This window comes from Bos javanicus, chromosome 17, assembly GCF_032452875.1.
Source record: "Bos javanicus breed banteng chromosome 17, ARS-OSU_banteng_1.0, whole genome shotgun sequence".
NCBI classification, from domain to species: Eukaryota; Metazoa; Chordata; class Mammalia; order Artiodactyla; family Bovidae; genus Bos; species Bos javanicus.
Genome location: NC_083884.1, coordinates 59,525,771 through 59,551,023, shown reverse-complemented (window position 1 = coordinate 59,551,023; position 25,253 = coordinate 59,525,771). Strand labels below are relative to the sequence as shown.

Sequence of the window (25,253 nt, the reverse complement as noted above, 5' to 3'; positions counted from 1 at the left end):
CCAAGAATGTGTATTTCTAATAAGTTCCCAGGTGACACTGATGATGGGAGACCAGGGACCACTCTTTGAGACCCACTGGCTCAGACAATACCACGTCAGGAGACAGATAGTGGCTCAGCATTGGCAAGACCATGGACTGCTTTTGTTAATAAAGTTTTATTGGCACACAGCCATGCCCATTTGCTCACATGTCATCTGCAGCTGCTTTCCGGGTTCAGGGGCCGAGATGAGTAGTTGCAACAGAGGCTGTGTGACCTGCAGAGCCAAATATATTTATTAATACAACTCTGGCTCCTCATAGAAAAAGTTGGCTGATCTCCATTCTGTTTTATCACTAGACTTCTGGAGTTTCTTGATGGCGTGCCTAGGGGAGTTCAAGGCGACAAAGTACCCCAGATAAGGGTCATGATCTTTCGTAACCTAATCTTTCCTGTTCTCTTCGAAACGGTAGGTGTGTGCTCTTAAAGATTATTTAACTATCTTTTTTAGCGACCTTCCAGTTAGAACTGGGGGCTTCTCTGGTTGGCTCAGTTGGTAAAGAATCTGCCTGCAATGCAGGAGACCACCTGCAATGCAGGAGACCAGGGCTCAATCCCTGGGTCACGAAGATCCCCTGGAGCAGGAAATGGCAGCCCACTCTAGTATGCTTGCCTGAGAGATCCCATAGATAAAGGAGCCTGGCAGGCTCCAGTCCATGGAGTCGCAAGAGTTGAACAAAACTGAGCGACTAACACTCACTCACTCAGTTGGAACTGAGATATTTGTTTTCGATCCACCAAGGTAATGATGTGGATTTTTAATAGAACTATCTATGGGCCCATCAGACATGAGTCTTTACAAAACTCTAAGATGTAAAGAAATGCCTCTACAGAGAGAGTTGAACACATCGAGGTGGGGGGCTTCCCTCTTGACCCACTCTGGACCACCATCTGAACTGCTATCAATTCATAATGAAGACTTTAGGTGCCTGGAGCAAAATGAGAAGAGAAAGAAAATTTTTCTTTTTAAAATGAAGCTAACCATGCTTATTGTCCTTTCTTCTGAAAGCTTTTTCCAAATTTTTTGGTGTTAAAAATGTACTTTCTTTAAAAAAAGAAAAAAAAAGAACAAATGGTGATTTTTAAACAGCAGCTATTTTAAAATTTTTCTAGTACCTGCCAAACAGAGAAGGCAATGGCACCCCACTCCAGTACTCTTTCCTGGAAAATCCCATGGACAGAGGAGCCTGGAGGGCTGCAGTCCATGGGGTCGCTGAGGGTCGGACATGACTGAGCGACTTCACTTTCACTTTTCACTTTCATGCATTGGAGAAGGAAATGGCAACCCACTCCAGTGTTCTTGCCTGGAGAATCCCAGGGACGGGGGAGCCTGGCGGGCTGCCATCTATGGGGTCACACAGAGTCGGACACAACTGAAGCGACTTAGCAGCAGCAGTACCTGCCAAAACAAAGAGTGGACACCTAACACTAGTCCAGGGCTCAGATGGCAAAGAATCTGCATGCAAGGCAGGAGACCCAGGTTCAATTCCTAGGTTAGGAAGAGCCCCTGGAGAAAGGAATGGCTACCCACTCCAGTATTCTTGCCTGGAGAACCCAAGGATAGCGGAGCCTGGTGCGCTACAGTCCATGGGGTCACAAAGAGTCAGACACTATTGAGTAATGGACACTTTCACATTAGTGCATCTGATTTTTCAGAAATTCCACTGATCTGTAAAATACCAAAGCGTGGGAAACAGTGTACTAAGATACTATAACAGAACTGCAGTGCATGTCACCTCCTTTGCCCACACCCTAGAACATTACATTGAGTGGGATTCTACGGTCTGTCTGATCTCACAGGAAAGTGTGCAATGATCGATTGATTAGTGCTGTCTGCACAGGTGCAGGAAGTCAGCCTGAAGCCTGGGCTGCCTTCACCTGCCACCTTTAAACGAACACCATTATCAGCAAAAACACATTTCTAGATCTGATCTTGAGACCCAAGAGGTTCCATGAGCACAAAGCGTACAGCTTGCTCATAAACATGCCCTAAGACAGTAAGAGGGAAATTGGGTGTAGGCACTAATACCCCCCACAGCTCATTTAAAGACCCCAGAGATGGCCTCAAAAAATAGAAGCAATCGAGTTATCATAAAGTAGATCCCACTTCCCCAGAGGAACAATGTTATACTTGGTGCACCCAGCCAATGACTGGGTCCCAAGCAAACCAGAACAGGACACAAAGTGGAACCATACATACACAATGATAACGGAAATAACATCTAAGATCTTTTTAACTCCCACCCTCACTGCTCTGCCAAAGAACCAAGTTTTGCCCCATTAGGAACGATGTTGCCCTCTTTCCATGAGCATGCACAGACTAGACTAGGTCACGAGCAATTTATAAGAATCTGCCTCCTTCAGGGAGAGACACGGATGACTGAGAGTCAGGGAAGGGAGGGAGATTCACTTTATTTATCTTTGGAGCCCTTTAAACACTCTACATATATTGCCTATTCACTAATAAGTTTCCAAAACTTAAAACCATCACCACTGTCATTTCATAAGAGAAAGAATGTTTTCTAACCATGAAAAATAAAAGGACACCATCACAGAATATAAGATCATCTTTTTCCACAAAGAAGGGGTGGCAACTTAACACGGACTAAGAAATAAAACATGCAGTACAGTTTCATGTTTTGTCCAAATGCAAAAATAGAAACTTTCACTTTGCAATATACACTACATATAATTGTCTTAATAGAAGGTTGTTTTATGGGGGGAACACTTTGGTGATATATTTTGAAGTTAAACTCACCTAATTTCTTCCAGCCAATTATTTTCACATTGTTGACTGAAAAGCCACTTTCCCCTATGAATGTAGAAAACACCCACAGCACCTTCACTGATCTTTCAGATCTTAACTATTTTGGGCAAAGCCAGAAAAATTCAGGAACCAGGCCTATAGGTTTCTGGCTATTTCTCCTGACTTCTCACTGCAGTCATTTAGAAAAAACAGCAGCTACAGGTGTGAGTCGGAGAAGGCAATGGCACCCCACTCCAGTACTCTTGCCTGGAAAATCCCATGGATGGAGGAGCCTGGTAGGCTATAGTCCATGGGGTTGCTAAGAGCTGGGCACAACTGAAGCGACTTAGCAGCAGCAGCACAGGTGTGAGTTCCAACCAGCAAGTGTTACAAATGAATACACAATTTTTCAACTAAATAGTCTATTAAAAAAAAAAAACAAAACTAACCTACTAGCAGGCACTTTAAAGCCTATGAAAGTCTAAAAAGAGCCACATGAAGTATATCCTATTGGACCCACTTCCCAAAGGAGACAATGAAAGCTCAGAGCAGTTAAGTGACTTGCCCAGGAACACACAGCATGAAAGCAATAAAGAAAAATTCAAACCCCGCTCAGCCAGACAGCCAGGCTTACTCACTCAGAATGCATGTAGCTGGTGTTCACTCATGGCTGGCTCCCTTCTTGAACTTCTACTCCCAGTGGGTTCTGCCAGGAGTCTGCCAACTGAGGGAGAGAGCAGTCAAGACACACAGGCCTGGAACTGTTGGGGCTGGGAGTAGGGTTGGACACTGGCCCTCGGACTTGGCACTGCTTCCAGCACATGGCCGGAGTCCAGTTGGGCTTCTCCATAAATACAATCCCCAGTCAGGCCCCCTGGTCCAGGTACAAGTGAACTTCAACCTAAAGGAACGACTTGGGAGACACTAGGCCCCACGGGCTTGAAGAGCAGAAAAGGCCTCTGAGGATACATGCCTTCAAAACCCACTAGGCCAGGCCCCGTGTACCACTCCCTCCTCCCAGCCCCAAGCCTGGAAACCATTTCTTAAATATTCAAACATGGCCTCTAAGCTGGGAGATTAACCGAGACGCAGCCTTCTTATCGCAGGTAGGACTTTCAGAGGCCCTCCTGGTATAACCGTAACAGGATCCCTCCAGGAGGGGAACTAATCACCCTGAAAGCTTCTGAGCGTGGAGGGGAGGCAGGAGCAGAGTCTGCCCAACCCGGGCCAGCCTCATCCCCGCAGTGACCCACATACAGGGAAGAAACCTACCTGCTGCAAGACTGGGCCCCAGCCTCTCCGAACGTGCAGAACCCAGAGCTGTGGACATGAGACACAAGCGATAGCCAGGCCCATTTCATAGATGGGGTTCATCGAGTCACACTCAGAAAGCCCTCCAGGGCCCAGGACACCCAGGGTCCTCTTGCAGTTGTCCTAACCAGCATAGCCGGCCCATCTGAAGGATGCTCCACGTGCATGCTGGAAGCAGAAGGTTACAGTCAGGAGTTCTGTGAGTCAGTAGCTTGAATTCAGCCTCAGCAATTGTTCTCCTGGTGGTTTTTTGTTGTTGTTTTTTTTTTAACAGCCCAGATTGTGGGCATTCTTTGAAAGCCCACATGCTTGGGATATCATGCAATGCAGGTAACTGAAAGAATTTGAACTTTAGAACCCCAAAGACCTGGGGCAGGGTCTCAGCGCCTTAGGAACTGACTAGCTTCAGGTGCTTGATTAAGTCACGTGACTGCTTGGCCCCTATCCTCATCTCCTGAGTTAAAGTGAGAAAGGACCCCTACTAACGAGGCTGCTCCAAGGATTAAAAGAAACAAACAATTGTAAATCAAATGCATGGCCTTGCTGAAGGGCAGGGTGGCTGATGAAACTGACACAGGGGTCATTTTCAGGCAGGTCCCCTCTACCGGATTGTGAGTCCTGCTAAGGCAGGGTCTGGTGCTCAGTGAATTCTAATTGAAGGAAATCAACACAGAGGTATTTACAACTGCCTTTCTCATCTTCTGTTGCCAACAGCAGAATAAACATTCTCTTCAGGGGAGCCAGGAGAATAGATACTCACCCGGGCGTTGCCCTTCAGAAGCCAGTAGCATCATGGAACCTAAGCTGCTATTCTAATCAATACCTCTTTTTTTTTTTTTAACTCAAAAGATCTAAAGCCTGTATTTTTCCTATGTCCGTCTTCTTTAAAAGTTCTTTTTAGTTGCAGGATAACTACAATATTGTTTTGGTCTCTGCCATACATCAACAAGGATCAGCCATAGGTATACATATGTCCCCTCCCTCCTGAGACTCCCTCCCCCCTCCCACCTCATCCCACCCCTCTAAGTTGTCACAGAGCCCTGGTTTGAATTCCTTGAGTCATACAGCAAATTCCCGCTGGCCATCTATTTTACAAATGCTAGTGTATATGTTCGGAGAAGGCAATGGCACCCCACTCCAGTACTTTTGCCTAGAAAATCCCATGGACAGAGGAGCCTGGTAGGCTGCAGTCCATGGGGTCGCTAGAGTCGGACACGACTGAGCGACTTCACTTTCAATTTTCACTTTCATGCACTGGAGAAGGAAATGGCAACCCACTCCAGTGTTCTTGCCTGGAGAATCCCAGGGACGGGGAAGCCTAGTGGGCTGCCATCTATGAGGTCGCACAGAGTCGGACACGACTGAAGCGACCTAGCAGCAGCAGCAGCAGCAGCAGTGTATATGTTTCCATGCTACTCTCTCCATTTGTACCACCCTCTCCTTCCTTGGGCTTCCCTGGTGGCTCAGCTGGTAAAGAATCCACCTGCAATGAGGGAGACGTGGGTTTGATCCCTGGGTTGGGAAGATCCCCTGGAGAAGGGAAAGGTACCCACTCCAGCATTCTGGCCTGGAGAATTCCACGGACTGTATAGTCCACGGGGTCGCAAAGAGTCAGACACAACTGAGCGACTTTCACTTTTTCCTTCCTAAGCAACCCCCGCTGTGTCCGTAAGTCTGTTCTCTATGTCTGCGTCTCCATTGCATCTTATTTTAACTTTTTATTTTGTATTGGGGTATAGCCAATTTAAAATGTGATTGTCTCAATTAAACAGCAAAGGGACTCAGCCATACATACACATATATGCATTCTGCCCCAAACTCCCCTCCCATAATCACCTTCTATCACAAGAGGTACACAGGGGCCATGTGGCCTGGTTTTTTTTCATAATAATCCCCAATTTCCCAATGAAACAGACACTGTGTCATCTCCACGAGTTTGCCCAAGCCCTCTCCTGCTCTGGGAGTCTAGCCCATCCTTCCAGACTCAGTTCAGGTGCTTCCTGTCCAGTGAAGCCTCCCTACAGAGGAGGGAACCTCCCTCTGGCTCCGGACATGCTGACCTTCTCTGCTCTGGGCTGAGACACAAGTTCCAGACACACAGACCTGGTTCCCATCTGCTCTGGGTGACTGGGCAAACCACTTGATGTCCCAGAGGCTTGAGATTCCTGAAAAAATTCCCTAGAGCTACTGTAGACCTTAAACAAAAATATGTAAAGCACAAGACCTGGTACCTTAGGTACTCCTTCGATTAATGGGAGTTGTTCTTCTTACTGTGGACAAGGCCCATTTTCTCCAACTAAACACCCACTCCCCAACAGACACACACAGGTGCACCCCTCTAAACGCAGGGGGTGCTCTGCTTGCCCTGGTTGGTAAATGGCTGGTGATGTAAGACAGCAGACAATGAATATCACACGCTCTCTCTCTCAAGCACCTACTATGTGCAAGAATCACACAAGGAGAAAAACAGGAATAAAGGAATGAGTTGGGGTCTGGACATGAGGGAGGCCGATTTGCAGGGAGAACAGGATTTGTCAGCTTCAGGAAACAGGACCAAGCTCTGAATCACCAATCTACAGAACTTCCTTGAGTCCCAGGCTTCCTCATTTGTAAGCATGTTCTAGGATCCACACCGTGTGAGCATTAAACATCCCACATAAAGATCTAACACAGAGAAAATGTAAAAAATGTTAGTATTTATAAATGTGCTTGTTATTAGTGGTAATAAACCCCGGGAGGTATTATCACTGTGTACCTTGAAGTCAAGGGAGGAAAAAAGTGATGAAAGGAACCCGGGGCTTTGGGCTGTCCTTTTGTCTTCAAACAGAGCAAGGACCTGGGCTGGGAAGAGTTGTGTGTGCTCAGTTAGGGTGTGCTCAATTGCAGGTCACAGACTAGATCGCCTTAAACAACCAAGTACAATTTCCCACCTAACAAGCCCAGAGCAGGCTGCCGGGGTTCGCGAGCTCAGGGAGGCCAAAGTTCTGGATCAATATCACTGCAACTCTCTAGTCCTCCATTCCTAGACTCAGCTCCATGGTAGCCCTCGTCTGCCAGCCTCCAAAGCATTCGGGAGGGGGGGGGGGCGGGGGTGGGAGGAAGGGACATTTCCCGGAACCCCTCACAGTCCCAGAGCTGCCATCAGGTCCCGCTGACCAGAGTTGGGTCACGTCAGTACCCAGAAGCCAAGGATACCTAGGCAACGGGACTGGGTTTACCGTGACTACGCAGAGTCTCGCGATGTTTCATCCCTGGGGCTGGGCCCAGCTTCCCTGCAAACTTGACACGCCCCTTTTTTTCCCGCAAGTGATGAGGTTCTGTTAGCAGGAGCATCAAGGAAGAGGCTGGCAGTGCCCAACACCTGGATGTACACATGGAAAGAGCAAAAGGCGGGGGCAGAGAGGATCCTGTCCCCAGTGCCCCCAGGAACTAAAGGTCAGTCAGAGCCTCAGGTGAGACTTATAAGATGCTTACTGTGTTCCAGGTCCACATGCCTGACACAGTCGAGGGTACAGGAAACCTGACTCCTGCCCGTAAAAGGACAATAAGGTCAAATCACAGCTACAAGACACACACACAGCTGTCTAAAGAGTGGACGCTTCGATGGCTCCAGGCTGGTTGATTCTGTAGGTCTCAGTGTCCCGGGTCTGCAGAGTAAGGCCAGGGTGCCAGAAGAGGCAAGGGGGTCAGCCATTGCCAGTGCAGAGAGGGTCAGTGAGCCCAGCCAAGAACCTGTTCCCTACACTGAGAACACTTACTTCTATGAAATGTCAGGGTTTGCCCCGGATGCTGGGCACAGAGGGAGGAGCCCTCGGCCCTGTCCTTCATGAGCTCACAGCCTTCCTGCACCTCACTCATTTCTGTACCCCAAGTACATAATAACAGCAACAGTAAATGTGTATCATTTGCTGTAAACCAAGCCCCACTTTGAGCACTTCACAGTGCTCAAATCTCAGTTGGTATAATCTCAGTTGGTCAGACAACCACCCTATGAGGAGGTACAGTTAAGGTCCACATGTAATAAATGAGGAAACTGAGGCAGAAGACATTACATACCTAGAAAAGCAGTGTGATGAGAGCGGTGTGAGTGAGAAGCAGGAATTCTAGTTCCAGTCTTGGCTCAGCCACAGACGTTCTGTGGGAGCCAGGAAAGCTCTCTCTGGACCTCAGCTTTCCTGCCTGTAAAAGGAATGATGCTCCATGAGCCAGAAGGTTCTGAGCAGGGGTTCTTGAACTTTGCTGCCCAGTAGAAACACCTGGGATCTTCCAAAACTCTGATACCCTCATCAGATCACAGGTCAATTAAGTCAGGAAGTCTGGGCATGAGAGCCAGGAATCTGCGATTTCTTGTTTTGCTTCATTTTTAAGTCATCAGGTGATTCCTACTTGCAGCCAAGTCTGGGGACAAGGATGATGATTTCCTGGCATCCTGTAAGAGTGCACAAGGATGGCCTGGTACAGAATGAAGACTGAGCCACAATTAAATATCCAGAATGGTCAAATCCATAGAGACAGCAGATTAGTTGCTGCTGGGGGCTGGGAGGAGGGGGAATAGACTGTTCACTGGGTCCGAGTTTCTAAAAGGAGATGGAAATGTTCCGGCCCTAGATCCAGGTGGTGGTTGCACAGCATTGTGAAGGTACTAAATGCCACTGAATTGCACACTTCAAAATGCTAAATTTTGTAATGTATATTTTACCACACACACACACACACAAAGGTTGAAAATGAATACAAATTCAATTGAAAATATGGTGTCTCTCAGAAGGTCAGAACTTTGTGCGCAAGCAAGGGAAGGAACAAGGTCAGAGCTGTCTCTGCAGGCAGACCTGAGTTCAAATCCCTAGTCTGCGACTTGCTAAGTGGATGCTGTGTGACCCTGAACAAGTGACCTCACCTCTCTGATGCTCTTTCTGGCCTCCTCTATAAAATGGAGGTAAGAAAACTACTGACCTCAGAGAGCTATGCTGAGGCTGGAATGGGACATGTACACAACATATTGCTTAATGAATGAAAATTATTATTACTCAGAATCACAGGAAAGCACTTCAGGGATTTGGCAAAGACAGAGAATGCTGGGGCCCAGAGAGGGAAGGGACTTGAGCAGAGTCACCCAGTGGGGATGAGAGCCAAGGAGCACCAACATCCGGGTGCCAGCCTGGCCACCTCCCTCCACCCGCGGGGCCAGGGAGCCTGACCCACCTGGTCCCCAGGCGCTGGGCGGGGCTGCCGGCTCTCACCTGGCGCTGCAGGCGGCCCCCACCCGCCACCCGCCTTTCATCTCCCCTCCTCGTGGCTCCGGGCGCCGCTTTCCCAATTGCCCAGGTGACGCCAGAGCCCGGGCTCTTGGCTTCCGCGGGGGGCGGGGCGGGCAGGTGAGGCCGCCACCAGGTGAGGCCGCCCCGCGGGAGGCCCGCCCACCGCACCGCCTCGCCTCCTCCCGGTCTGTGGCGACATCTGCTGGCCGTCTCCGGAGGGACACAACCTCTGCTCTGATTTCTGCTTCAATTCAGACTCAGTTCAGTTCAGTCTCTCCTCGCGACCCCATGAATGGCAGCACTCCAGGCCTCCCTGTCCATCACCAACTCCCGAAGTTCACCCAAACTCGTGCATCGAGTCGGTGATGCCATCCAGCCATCTCATCCTCTGTTGTCCCCTTCTCCTCCTGCCCACAATCCCTCCCAGCATCAGGGTCTTTTCCAATGAATCAGCTCTTCACATGAGGTGGCCAAAGTATTGGAGTTTCAGCCTCAGCATCAGTCCTTCCAATTAACACCCAGGACTGATCTCCTTTAGAATGGACTGGTTGAATCTCCTTACCATCCAAGGGACTCTCAAGAGTCTTCTCCAACACCATAGTTCAAAAGCATCGATTCTTCAGTGCTCAGCTTTCTTCACAGTAATCCCCATTAATCCCTGAGCACCTCCTAGGGGCCCCGTACCGTGTTAGGTGTCTGGGATTCGCACCATCCCATGTCTCCAGGAATCTCAGACTACCTGAAAGCTCAGATGCAGAGAAGACAAAGAAAAACTTGCAAGTTGCAACCATTCTTTGCTCAGATACAGAATAACATTAGTTGGGGAGGTACCAGCCCATCCTCTCTGAGGAGATGTCCGTGGAAAGACTTAAAAGAAACCCAGAAAATCTCAGGGAAAGGAAGTGAAAGTAGTCCAGGCATAGGAAGACACCTGGCCTTTTACAGGTGAAAAGCCCAGAGGCTGGAACACCATGGCTGTGGTATGAAGTAGGCAGAGATCAGATGAGACCTTCTATCTATACTCTCAGTGTTCCCATGGGAAAACTAGGACCCGGGAAAAGGACTTTCCCTCTTAACAGAGTGAGGCAGTGACAGCCAAGCCTGGAGGACTCTTAGGCTCCACCACCCTCTCCAGCCTGGACTGCTATTGGTATCCAAGGATCCATTCAAACATTTCTTGAGCAGTTATTTGTGTGCCAAAGACTGTGCTAAGCATTAAGAACAAAGTAGTAAATGAGACATATTCCTTGAGATCCTCCTAATCTAGTGAGGGCATCAAATCTGTCTAGGATGGTTAGACAAGGTTCTCCGTCCCCCACAACATACAAACCCAAAGGAATGAATCTCTAATGGTAGAAATCTGGGACAAGTAGAGGCCAGTAGAGGAGGTATCTCGGCACTCTCTAAAGCATACCATAGGAACAAATCATTTTAATCAGTCCCTAGCCCCAGGTTTTTTGTTTGACTGTTTTTGGCCGAAGGGATAGGTCAGAGGGATGGAGTCAGGATACACAGCTGGACCTCTTCTGAGATCAAAATCCTTGTGGTAGATTCAGCTCAGGGAATGTGTTAGTAATAGGAGTTCACCCCCAGGTTCCCAGAGGAGAGAACTTGTGCTCAGAATTCTGTGAGAGGGTCCTTATTATATACCGGGTGGTCAGGCTGATGGGCTAGGGTGATCCATGCCCTCCTCCTCTTCATTGTCATCGTCTGGAATGATCATCATTGGCACTATTGAGAATTTACTCCCAACCAGCTTCCAGTCCTTGGTTTATTAAACCAAAGAAGGTTTATTAATCACCATTGCTGTCCCAGCATTCATTTGGGGTTGGGACAGACTCAGAAAGGTGAAAGCCACCTTTCAACAGCTCACAGAAGAGGCAGGTTGGTGTTTAAGCAAATTATTTCAACCTGGTGTGATAAAGTGATTACAACTGTGGTAATTTCCACTTGGGAGGATGGACGGAAGGCCGTGGATTCACTCTGCCTGGAGAGGTTTTAAGAGGGAAGTCCTACTGAACCTTGAAAACCTTCATCTGAATCTCTAGTCCCGTGGTTCTCAGACTGTGGTCCTGAAGCAGCAGCATTTTCACCACTAGGCACTTTGTTAAAACTGCAGATTCTGAATCTGGAACTCTGGGGTGGGTCCCAGTGATCTGTGTTTTAGCAGCCCTGAAGCTGATTTTGATGCTCCCTGAAGACAGAACCTCTGCGTGAGGCAGAAGGACACAGCATGCCTGCGTGCTCAGTTGCTTCAGTTATGTCCGACTCTTTGCAACCCTATGGACTGTAGCCTACCAGGCTCCTCTGTCCATGGGATTCTCCAAGCAAGAAAGAATACTGGAGTTGGTTGCCATGCCCTCCTCCATGCGCTCTTCCCGACCCGGGGATCAAACTCTTCCTGTGTCTTCTGCATTGCAGACAAATTCTTTACCCACTGAGCCACCTGGGAAGCCCAAAAAGAGGCAGAGGAGCCTATAAATTGGTGTCTTCAACAAGGGAACACTACTAAAGTTGAAATTACTAATTATTTTCACCCAGCTTTTACATTCCTTTTTATTTCTTTTGTCTCAGAATATTGTCTCATCTTAATTCTACATGTGTATCTGTTCTCATAGACTGTCAGGACCACACCAAAAAAGAACAAGTGTGGTCAAATAGGGGACTGAATGACCAGTCATTAACTTGGGACACTCCTGTTACAGCACTGAAATTATCACATCCCATAAGACCTTTAAGTCATGGGCAAACCAGGACAGTTGGTCATCTTAAGTAGGAATTTATAGTTGTGCCTTACTGTGACTAAATATCAAACAACCCAAACACTGAGAGTATTGAATTATAATGTTGGCAACCTTTTTACGCCAGTCCTAATCCCAAGTTCAATTTTGTAATCTTCATCATAATCATCTTCATGGCTTCTGATTCACTTTAATAAAACTCATAGGCAAAATGTTACACACTTCATTTTTATGACTCAGGAGTATCCTTAAAACTTGACCGTAAGGTCGAAAATGTACATTCTACGGTAGAGCGATCCTGCTTTTAGGAGAAACTTCTAGAGAAATTAGCTGGAAGAAAAGTTAATTGGTATATTGGTAGTTAGTGTCTTGAGAGATCCTTTTGCACTGAGATATGGAAACAATGTAAGTTATCATCAGAAGAATGGACCATCACATGGTACCAAAAAACAAATAAATCAAAGCTATAAGTATTTTGATTCAGCAGAACCCTAGGGGGCAATCCCAGGACAGACCCCTCCCCCAAATCCTCTGCTTTCAGCTCCTCTCTTAAGTACCTACATAACAGTACCTGATGCATATTTCCTGGGTAGTTTTTCATCTAAAACCCGCCACCAAATGGAAGAAATTAAGGACTTGAAGATCACGAGCACGTAGCCCTAGACCTTCTGGCCCTTCAGGATTGGTCACCATCAACCAATCAGAGAATTGTCGGGAGCTGATCAGGTACCCTGGGACGCCCGTCCCTCACCTGGTCTTTTTTAAATGATTTGCTGGAAGCCTGGAGCTCAAGGAGCTCGAGGAGCTCGGGGGCGGGGGTGGGTTTAGCACGAGCCACCTGTCCTCCTTGCATAAAGCTATACTTTCCTTCACTACAACGCGGTGTCAACAGCTTGGCTTTTACTGCGCATGAGCGAGGAATCCGTGGAGGCCTGTCTCGCGTGGATTCCTCGCGCGTGGACGCCTTGCCTGTGGCGTGTCAGAACCCGCAGCGGCGGCGGCATCTCCCGGGACCTAGCCAGCGGCTGCCTGAGAACCTTTGCCTCCAAGTCACCCCCAGAACTGGCCGGCGGGCGTCCCTGGCCCCTGGCACTTCGGAGTTTAGAGGTGATGCAGATGAGGCCCTCATAGTGGCCGACCGAGACATCTTTGGTGAGTAATGGCGCTCGAGTGTGATGACGCCTGGGTACCCAGCTCCATAACGTTGGTCTTGCCTGAGGTAGAACTTTACTTGGGTCTTTCCCCCCTTGGACCCACCTTGGGCTTTCCTTCAGCCTCATCTCTGATGGGACTGAGGTTCTACCTCTCTGGGGCTAGGAAACTTTGACCCTGAGAGACAGACCGTTTGGCATTGCGGTAGATTTCACAACACCTGCGGTGAAGAGTTAATTATGGGTATTCAGATCTCTGTTTTCCATCTTAAAATCCCCCTACGGGTGAATTTTGCGAAACTGGGAGAACTTCAGCTATGCTATCAGAAATGAAAGAAAGTGATGTTTTTGTTGTCAGCACTGTGGGTCTCAGTTCTCCTTGAGATCTGGAGAACAGAGGCTTCAGCGGTTCTGCTACCATATCAAAGTGAGCATTTTCCATAGCTTTGGCTTGTATTAATATCTCGGGGGGAGAGGGGGTGTGTGTTTCCATACCTAAGTCCAAATCCTGTTCTCTCTTCCTGGTTTTGCTGAAATTGAGGCATGTGATTCTGAGCAAATGATAGATATATTCTTTTCTATAACTGTTTGTTTCAACTGAATTGGGTGTTTGGAAACTGGGGGAACATTTCTGAAAATGGTCAAGGTGGCCGGACAGTTTGCAAGGAGGAAGCTGCATTTCTCTTGTGTCTTTCAGATGAATATATCGGCCTGGAACCTCAGGAACTTACCTAGTAATCTGTGTTCCTGAGGCTGAGGAAAAATATATATTTTAAACTCAAGCAGAAAAATTGAAATCCCTGGTTCTGTCTTTATGTATTTGTAAAAATTAACTTGTAAAAATGCTCTATTTGAGTTAAAAGTAAGTGCTTACAAAATACTTCTAAGTATAAAAGATGCTAGCCAGAAAAATTGCAGTTTCACTTGGTCTAGGAAATATGTAACATCTAATTAGTATCTGGTATTGTCGCTTCTTGGCCTTTTGGCTAAGATCTAGTGTAATATCTGGTATTGAAGCCAGTATAAGTTTGGTAGAATCAATACAGACATATATTTTGTTCTACCAAAATCCCATGGGCGGAGGAGCCTGGTGGGAGGCCTTCTCTGGGGTCGCACAGAGTCGGACACAACTGAATTGACTTAGCAGTAGCAGCAGGTTACTGAAGATAGATAAATTTGTTACTTTTGTTGCAATTTGTCAGCAGAAAGAAACATTTAATTACCTTGTATGATGAAATTCTTATATGTAAATTACATGCAAATAAAACAACAGCTTTTGGGTGAACTTTTTACAAATAATTGTTTTAGGAATGTCTACTTAAAAATGATTTCTCTAGATAATGTGGTAACTTGAAATTTCAGAGTTGTGCTAAATTAAGTTAAATAATGGAAGTTTATTTTATAGTTAAGTCATTAGCAAGCAAAATTAATGAAACATTAATAACTGGATGTTGGCTTCCCTTTACAGAGAAACTAAATGTGTTTAGGACTATTACTAAATGGTGCCACTGAGATGTTTTCTATTAAAAGCACATGTTTTTAGAAATTATTGGTATTTGTTTGACAAACTACAGAATGCTAATGTAAACGTTTATAAATACTTCTTGGTTTTCACTAGAGATTAAGGCTCTTAAGAGTTGAAGATTCTAATTTAAATATGTAATTAAAGCAGTTAGACTAATAAAGGAAACACTTCAGTATACAGTAGGAAAATAGGATATATGTTTTAAGTAAAAGAAGGTATGAGGAAAGGAATTGCATCTTGTTAAGAAAAAGAAAGGGATTTGGTTCTGGAGCTGTTTGTTTCTAGATCGGGAAAAAAATAAAGGACAAAGCTAAGATGGATACAGAAAGCTGTGGAAGGTTTGTGGAAAGGCAGTCCTGAAAAAGGAGTTTTATGAATGGTCAGGCTGAGATTATATTAAACTAAGTAAATGGATTTTATTAAAAGTAGGCTGGTACAGGACTAGATTTTGTTCCTCTCTTGAGAGAATAAGTTTACTTAGAATGCTAATTTTGATAACAGATTGTGTGAATTTCCTTGCCTTTAAGTGATCTGTATTTGCTTTTTTTAAATTGAAGAATAGTTGATTTACAATGTTGTGTTAGTTTCTGGTGTACAGCAAAGTAATTGTTTTGTGTGTATATATACACACACATACATATACACATATATCTTTTTCATAGTCTTTTCCAACGGTTTGTTACAGGATATTGAATTTAATTCCTTGGGCTATACAGTAGGACCTTGTTTATATACTAGTATCTGTTTATATGTAGTTTGTATTTGCTAATCTCAAACTCCTAATTTATCCCTCCCCTCACCCCCTTCCCCCTTTGGTATCCATAAATTTGTTTTCTATGTCTGAGTCTGTTTTGGTGGTAAATAAGTGCATTTGTATCATATTTTAGATTCCACATATAAGTGATATGGTATTTGTCTTTTTCTGACTTCAGTCGCTCAGTCATGTCCGACTCTTTGCAACCCCATGAATTGCAGCACGTCAGGCCTCCCTGTCTATCACCAACTCCCGGAGTTCACTCAGACTCACGTCCATCAAGTCAGTGATGCCATCCAGCCATCTCATCCTCTGTCGTCCCCTTCTCCTCCTGCCCCCAATCCCTCCCAGCATCAGAGTCTTTTCCAATGAGTCAACTCTTTGCATGAGGTGGCCAAAGTACTGGAGTTTCAGCTTTAGCATCAGTCCTTCCAATGAACACCCAGGACTGCTCTCCTTTAGGATGGACTGGTTGGATCTCCTTGCAGTCCAAGGGACTCTCGAGTCTTCTCCAACACCACAGTTCAAAAGCATCAATTCTTCAGTGCTCAGCTTTCTTCACAGTCCAACTCTCACATCCATACATGACCACTGGAAAAACCATAGCCTGGACTAGACGGACCTTTGCTGGCAAAGTAATGTTTCTGCTTTTGAATATGCTATCTAGATTGGTCATAACTTTCCTTCCAAGGAGTAAGCATCTTTTAATTTCAGGGCTGCAGTCACCATCTGCAGTGACTTCACTTAGGTCCATTCATGTTGCTACAAATGGTATTATTTCATTTTTAGGGCTGAGCAGTACCCTTATATATATATATTATATATATACACACATCACAGCCCCTTTATCCATTAAATTGTTAATGGACTTTTAGATGTCTTCCTTGCCTTGGCTATTGTAAATAGTGCTGCTGTGAACATTGCAGTACCTGTATTTTTTTGAATTAGAGTTTTCTCTGGGTATCTACACAGGCATGGGATTGCAGGATCATATGGTATTTCTATTTTTAGTTTTTAAAGGAACCTCTATACTGTTTTCCATAATGAATCAATTTTTCACTCCCAACAATGTATGAGGATTCCTTTTGCTATATATACCCTCTCCAGCATTTGTTATTTGTAAACTTTTTAATGATGGCCATTCTGACCAATGTGACATAATAACCTCATGATAGTTTCAAGTTGCATTTCTCTCAGTGATGTTGAGCGTCTTTGCATGTTCCTATTGGCTATGTCTTCTTTGAAGAAATATCTATTCAGTTTTATGCCCATTTTTTATTGGGTTGTTTGCTTCTTGTTATGGAGTTATATGAGCTATTTCTGTATTTTAGAAGTTAAGCCCTTGTCAGTTGCATTATTTGCAAATATTTTCTCCCGTCCCATAGACTATTTCATTTTGTTTAGGGTTTCCTTTGCTGTTCAAAACCTTAAAAGTTCGATCAGGCCTCATTTGTTTTTGTTTGCTTCTCTTTCTGTTGCCTTGGAGACTGACGTAAGGAAACATTGCTGCAGTTTCTGTCACTGTTTTGCCTGTGTTCTCTCCTAGGAGTCCCATGGTGTCATGTCTTTCAAGCCATTTGGAGTTTATTTTTGGGCTCGGTGTGAGGTTGTGTTCCAACTTCATTGATTTACATGTGACTGTCCAGCTTTCCCATCACCACTTGCTGAAGAGACTGTCTTTTCTCTGTTGTATATTGTTGCCCTTTGTTGAAGATTAATTGACCATACATGTGCTGACTTATTTCTGGGCTCTCTATTCCATTCTATTGAGCTACATGTCTGTTTTTGTGCCCAAAATACCATGTTGTTTTGATTACTGTTGCGCTGTAGTATTGTCTGAAGTCTGGGAGAGTTATGCCTACAACTTTGTTCTTTTTCCTGAGTATTGGTTTGGCACTTCTGGGTCTTTTACAGTTCCATATAAATTTTAGGATTATTCTACCTAGAGCCAGACATCCTGGAATGTGAAGTCAAGTGGGTCTTAGAAAGCATCACTACGAACAAAGCTAGTGGAGGTGATAGAATTCCAGTTGAGCTATTCCATATCCTGAAAGATGATGCTGTGAAAGTGCTGCACTCAATATGCTGGCAAATTTGGAAAACTCAGCAGTGGCCACAGGACTGGAAAAGGTCAGTTTTCATTCCAATCCCAAAGAAAGGCAATGCCAAAGAATGCTCAAACTACCACACAATTGCACCCATCTCACATGCTAGTAAAGTAATGCTCAAAATTCTCCAAGCCAAGCTTCAGCAATATGTGAACCATGAACTTCCTGATGTCCAAGCTGGTTTTAGAAAAGGCAGAGGAACCAGAGATCAAATTGCCAACATCCGCTGGATCATGGAAAAAGCAAGAGAGTTTCAGAAAAGCATCTATTTCTGCTTTATTAACTATGCCAAAGCCTTTGACTGTGTGGATCACAATAAACTGTGGAAAATTCTGAAAGAGATGGGAATACCAGACCACCTGACCTGCCTCTTGAGAGATTTGTATGCAGGTCAGGAAGCAACAGTTAGAACTGGACATGGAACAACAGACTGGTTCCAAATAGGAAAAGGAGTATGTCAAGGCTGTATATTGTCACCCTGTTTATTTAACTTATATGCAGAGTACATCATGAGAAACGCTGGACTGGAAGAAGCACAAGCTGGAATCAAGATTGCCGGGAGAAATATCAATAACCTCAGACATGCAGATGACACCACCCTTATGGCAGGAAGTGAAGAGGAACTAAAGAGCCTCCTGATGAAAGTGAAAGAGGAGAGTGAAAAAGTTGGCTTAAAGCTCAACATTCAGAAAACGAAGATCATGGCATCTGGTCCCGTCACTTCATGGGAAATAGATGGGAAAACAGTGGAAACAGTGTCAGACTTTATTTTTCTGGGCTCCAAAATCGCTGCAGATGGTGATTGCAGCCATGAAATTAAAAGACGCTTACTCCTTGGAAGGAAAGTTATGACCAACCTAGATAGCATGTTCAAAAGCAGAGACATTACTTTGCCAACAAAGGTCCATCTAGTCAAGGCTATGGTTTTTCCTGTGGTCACGTATGGATGTGAGAGTTGGACTGTGAAGAAGGCAGAGCACTGAAGAATTGATGTTTTTGAACTGTGGTGTTGGAGAAGACTCTTGTGGGTCCCTTGGACTGCAAGGAGATCCAAGCAGTCCATTCTGAAGGAGATCAGCCCTGAGATTTCTTGGGAAGGAATGATGCTGAAGCTGAAACTCCAGTACTTTGGCCACCTCATGCGAAGAGTTGACTCATTGGAAAAGACTCTGATGCTGGGAGGGATTGGGGGCAAGAGGAGAAGGGGACGACAGAGGATGAGATGGCTGGATGGCATCACTGACTAGATGGACGTGAGTCTGAGTGAACTCCGGGAGTTGGTGATGGACAGGGAGGCCTGGCGTGCTGCGATTCATGGGGTCACAAAGAGTCGGACACGACTGAACGACTGATCTGATCTGATTTCTGTGAAAAATCTCATGGGGAATTTAATAGGGATTGCATTAAGTCTGTAGTTTTATTTGGGTTGTGTGGCCATTTCAGTAACGTTAATTTTTCTAGTTCGAGAGCGCGGGATACCTTTCCATTTCTTTGCATCATCTTCAGTTTCCTTTATCAGTGTTTTTCTTCTAATTCTCGGCATGTAAGTCTTTCACCTCCTTGGTCAGGTTTATTCCTAAGTATTTTTATGCAATTTTAAAAAGAATTTTTTTTAATTGGCGTATGGTTGCTTTACAATGTTGTGTTAGTTTCTGCTGTACAGCAAAGTGAATCAGCTATATATATATATCCCCCTTTCTTGACTTCCTTCCCATTTAGGTCGTGACAGTGCATTGAGTAAAGGTCCCTGTGCTATACAGTAGGTTCTTACTTGTTATCTATTTTATACATGGTTGTGTATATATGTCAGTCCCAATCTCCCAATTCATCCCACCTGCCTTTCCCCCTTGAGAGCCATACATTTGCTTTATACATCTGTTTCTACTCTGCTTTGTAAATAAGATCGTCTATACCAATTTTTTTCAGATTCCACATATATGCAGTAATACGATACTTGTTTTTCTCTTTCTGACTTCACCCTGTATGACAGTCTGTCTATATCTCTACAAATGACCCAATTTCATTCCTTTTTATGGCTGAGTAATAATATCCCATTATATATATATATATATATATACGCACCACATCTTCTTTCTCCGTTCCTCTGTTGATGGACGTTTAGGCTGTTTCCATGTTCTAGTTATTGTAAATAGTGTTGCAGTGAACATTGGGGTGCATATCTTTTTGAATTAATGGTTTTCTGTCAGTATATGCCTAGTAATGGGATTGCTGGGTCAGATGATAGTTCTATTTTTAGTTTTTTAAGGAACCTCCATATTCTTCTCCGTGATGGCTGTATCAAATTACATTCCCACCAACAGTGCAAGAGGGCTCCCTTTTCTCCAGGCCCTCTCCAGCATTTATTGTCTGTAGATTTTGTGATTATGGCCAATCTGACCAGTGTGAGGTGATACCTCACTGTAGTTTTGTTTTGCATTTCTCTAGTAATTAGTAATGTTGAGCTTCTTTTCATGTGTTTTTTGGCCATCTGTATGTCTTCTTTGGGAAAATGTCTATTTCGGTCTTCCACCCAGTTTTTGATTGAGTTGTGTTTTTTTTTATATTGAGCTGTTTGTATATTTTGGAGATTAACCCTGTTTCATTTGCTTCGTTTTCAAGTATTTTCTCCCATTCTGCATGTTCTCTTTTTGTTTATGATTTTCCTTGCTGTTCAAAAAGCTTTTAATTTTAGTTAGGTCCCATTTGTTTGTTTTTATTTTTATTCTCATTACTCTAGGATTGCAGTCCCCAGCCTTTTGGCACCGGGGACTGGTGTCATGGAAGACAATTTTTCCGTGGACTGGGGAGGAGGGTTCTAGTTTCACCTGCCATTCAACTCCTGCAGCCCAGGTCCCCTAACACCCGGTGTTGGGGACCCCTCCTGTAGGAGATGAGCCAAAGAAGAGCTTGCTGAAATTTATGTCAAAGTGTGTTCTGCCTGTTTTCCTCTAAGACTTTTATAGGGTCTGGCCTTACATTTAGGTCTTTAATCCATTTTGAGTTTACTTTTGTGTATGGTGTTAGTGTTTTAATTTCATTCTTTTACATGTAGCTATCTAATTTCCCAGCACCACTTATTGAAGAGACTGTCTTTTCTCCATTGTGTATTCCGGCCTCCTTGGTCATAGATTAGGTGATCGTAGGCTTGTGGGCTTATTTCTGGATTTTGTATCCTGTTCCATTGATCCATATTTCTGTTTTTATACAGAAATATAGTACAGGCTGAAGTCAGGGAATATAGTCTGAGGTCAGGGAGCCTGATTCCTGCAGCTCCATTTTTTTGGTTTTTTTCTCAAGATTGCTTTTGCTATTTGAGGTTTTTTTGTGTTCCATACAAATAGTAAAATTTTTTGTTCTAGTACTGTGAAAAAATGCCATTAGTAATTTGACAAGGGGGCTTCCTAGGTGGTTCAGTGGTAAAGAATCCACCTTCCAATGCAGTAGACTTGGGTTCAATCCCTGGGTCAGAAAGATCCCCTGGAAAAGGAAATGGTAACTCACTCCAGCATTCTCGCCTGGGAAAGCCCATGGACAGAGGAGCCTGATGGGCTACAATCCATAGGGTCGCAAAGAGTCGGACACAACTTTTTAGCGACTAGATGACAATAACAATTTGATATGGATTGCATTGAATCTGTAAATTGCTTTTGGTAGTATAGTCATTTTCACAATATTGATATCTATTTGTATTGTCTTTGATTTCTCTCGTCATATCTTAGTTTTCTGTGTACAGGTCTTTTGCCTCTTTAGGTTTATTCCTAGGTATTTTATTCCAATGGTAAATGGGATGGTTTTCTTAATTTCTCTTTCTGATCTTTCATTATTAGTGTATAGGAATGCAAGAGATTTCTGTGTATTAATTTTGTATCCTGAGACTTTACTAAATTCATTGATTATCTCTAGTAGTTTTCTGATGGCATCTTTAGGATTTTCTATTAGGTTGATATAAAAGTAATTGCAGTTTCAGACCATAAATTTTAAGTCATTGTAACTAGGCCCAAACACATCTTTATTAATCAAGATAGGAACCATTACAATCAACACATTTTTGCCAACAAGAAATAAGACTTCTCATTCCTGTAGCATAAAAGTCCATGCTTCGGGATTCGATGAACTCTTGGTTGGTTGTGGAAGCATTTTCCCTGAAAAAAGTTGTCAAGATTCTTGTAGAAGTGGTAATCGGTTGGTGAGAGGTCAGGTGATAGATGATATGATAGATGAGGGAAAACGTCATAGCCTAATTTGTTCAACTTTTGAAAAGTTGTTGCGTGACGTGTGGTCAGGTGTGGTGGTGGAGAAGAACTGAGCCCTTTCTGTTGACCAGTGTTGCCTGCAGGCCTTGCGGTTTTCAGTGCCTATCATTGATTTGCTGAGTATACTGCTCTCAGATGTAATGGTTTCACTGGGATTTAGAAAACTGTAGGATCAGACTGCCGGTGACCATGACCTTTTTTTGGTGCAAGCTTGGCTTTGGGAAGTGCTTTGGAGCTTACTGTCAGTCCAGCTACTGAGCTGGTCATTGCTGGTTGTGATATAAAGCCCACTTTTCATCACAGTCCAATCAAGAAATGGTTCGTTGTTGCATAGAATAAGAGAAGATGATATTTCAAAATGATGATTTTTTTTTGAATAGCATTTGGCTCATGAGATACTCACTTATCAAGCTTTTTCAACTTTCCAGTTTGCTTCAGATGCTGAACAATCATAGAATGGTCGATGTTGATTTCTTTGGCAACTTCTCGTGTAGTTGTAGGAGAATCAGCTTCCACGATTGCTTTCAGTTGGTCATTGTCACCTTCCATGGCCAGCCACTATGCTGCTCACCTTCAAGGCTCTTGTCTCCCTTGCAAAACTTCTTGAACCACCACTGCGCTGTATGTTCATTAGCAGTTCTGGGCCAAATGCCTTGTTGATGTTGCGAGTTGTCTCTGCTGCTTTACAACCCATTATGAACTAAATAAGAAAATTGATTTTTATCTAACATCATTTCCATAGTCTAAAATAAATATGAAATAAACAGCAAGTAGTCTTTAGCAAAAAAACATAAAGCAAGAAATGTGCATTAAAATCATACGTAACATAACCATATTTATTGAGAATGTGTCCCAACATCAAGAGCAAATTTCAACAAAAACCATAGTTATGTTTGCACCAACCTACTATGTGTAGTATCATGTTATCTGCACTTCTTCAGGGCTAGTTTGGATTCCTTTTATTTCTGTTTCTTCTCAGATCGCCATGGCTAGGACTTCCAAAACTACAGTGAATAATAGTGGCTAGAGTGGGCATCTTTGTCTTTTTTCTGATTTTACAGGAAATGCTTTCAATTTTTCACCATTGAGAATAATGTGTGTTGTGGGTTTGTCATATATGGCCTTTATTATGTTGAGGTAATTTCCCTCTATGCCCACTTTCTAGACTTTTTTTTTTTTTTATCATAAATCAGTGAATTTTGTTGAAAAGCTTTTTATGCATCTATTGAGGTGATCATATGGTTTTTATTCTCCAGTTTGTTAATAGGGTGTATGACATTGCTATTGTGTATACTGAAGAATCCTTGCATCCCTGGGATAAATCCCACTTGATATATGATTCTTTTACTGTGTTGGTGGATTCTGTTTGCTAGTATTTTCATGAGGATTTTTGCATCTCTTTCCGTCAGTGGTACTGGCCTGAAATTTTCTTTGTAATATCTTTGTCTGGTTTTGGTATCAGGGTAATGGTGGCTTCGTGTGAGTTTGAGAGTGTTCCTCCCTCTGCAATTCTTTGGAAGAGTTTGAGAAGGACAGGTGTTAGCTCTTCTCTAAATGTTTGATAGAATTTTCCTGCGAAACCATCTGGTCCTGGACTTTTGTTTGTTGGAAGATTTTTAATCACAATTTCCATTTCATTACTTGTGATTGATCTGTTCATGTTTTCTATTTCTTTCTGATTCAGTCTTAGAAGGTTGTACCTTTCTAAGAGTTTGTCCATTTCTTCCAGGTTGTCCATTTTATTGGCATACAGTTGCTTCTGGTAGTCTCTTATCCTGTGTAAAGTGGATTTTTTTTAACTTTTATTTTCTGATATTTTATTGTTAGTGTAAAGGAATGCAAAAGATTTCTTTATGTTAATCTTGTGTCCTGCTGCTTTGCTGAATTCATTTATTCTAGAAGTTTTTGTGTGGAGTCTTTAGGGTTTTCTGTATATAGTATTGCCTTATCTGCATATGATGACGGTTTTACCTCTTCCATTCCAATTTGCAGTCCTTTTTATTTCTTCTTGTCTGATTACTGTGCCTAGGACTTCCAATACTATGTTGAATAGAAGTGGTGAGAGTGTGCATACTAGTCTTTTTCCAGATTTTACCAGGAAGGCTTTCAGCTTTTCACTGTTGAGCATGTGGGTTTGTCATAAAAATTTATCATGTTGAGATATGTTCCCTCATTACTCATTTTTGGTAAGAGTTTTTATCATGAATGGATGTTGAATTTTATCAAATGCTTTTTCTGCTTTTTCTGCATCTGAGATGATCAAGTGGTTTTTGTCTTTTCCTTTGTTCGTGTGGTTTATCACATTGATTTGCACATGTTGAACAATCCTTGTGACCTTGGGATGAATCTAACTTGATTGTATGACTTTTAATTTTATGTATTGTTGGATGTGGTTTGCTAATACTTGAGATTTTTGCATCTATATTCATCAAAGATATTGGCCTGTAATTTTCTATTTGGGTAATATCTTTGGCGTTAGTATCAGGATGATGGTGGCTTCATACAATGACTTGTGGAGTGTTCCCTCCTCTTTAATCTTTTGGAAAAGTTTGAAAGGATCAGTATAAATTTTTATATGTTTGGTAGAATTCCCCAGTAAAGCCATCTGGTCCTGGACTTGTCTTTAACAGATCCTCTTTCACTTCTAGTAATTGGTCTGTTCAAATTGTGTGTTTTCCTTCTTTCAGTTTTTGGTTGTATGTTTCTAAGAAATATTTCCATTTCTTCTAGGTTGTCCAGTTTGTCCTCATATACTTGCTCACAGTGTGGTACTTGTTATTTCTCATCTTTCATTTCTTATTTTGCTTCTTAGGCTCCTCTTGCCTCTCTTCTTGGTGAGTCTGGGCAAGGATTGTTGATTTTGTTTATCCTTTCAAAGAACTAGCTCTTGGGTTTATTTCCTTTTTTTTTTTTTTCAGTCTTGATTTTATTTCTTCTCTGATATTTAGTATTTCCTTCCTTCTGCTGACTTTGGGTTTTGTTTATTCTTTTTCCAGTTCTTTTAAGTGGTAGTTTAGGTTTTTTGAGATTTTTCTTGTTTGCTGAGAAAGGCCCATATGGGTATGAATATCCTCTAAGGACTGCTGCTGCCAATAAATTTTGTATGGTAGTGTTTTCATTGTCAAATTTATCTCAAGGTATTTTTAAATTTTCATCTTTTACTCCCTCATTGACCCATAAAACTCTTCATTTTATAGATGAGAAAGCTGTGTCTCAGGGTGAAAGGCTTTAGCTCAGACCAGGTGCTAATACTACACTGGCAACATCATGCTGATTGATTCTGCTAAAATCTCTTGCCTAAGGTGAGAGACAACTTACTGCACCTCCCACCTGCTGCCACCCAAAGCCAGATGCCATGTATTGCAGGT

At 43.4% G+C, this 25,253-nt stretch overlaps 1 long non-coding RNA gene across 1 annotated transcript; it reads right to left on the bottom strand.

Annotated features, from left to right (window-relative positions):
- Nucleotides 1-1,192: 1,192 nt before the first annotated feature.
- On the bottom strand, nucleotides 1,193-8,511 carry LOC133228880 (uncharacterized). The gene is made up of 3 exons (XR_009730398.1): nucleotides 8,152-8,511; nucleotides 4,057-4,263; nucleotides 1,193-3,508 (listed from the first exon to the last, which is right to left on the bottom strand). It is a non-coding gene; the product is annotated as an uncharacterized LOC133228880 (long non-coding RNA).
- Nucleotides 8,512-25,253: the final 16,742 nt, after the last annotated feature.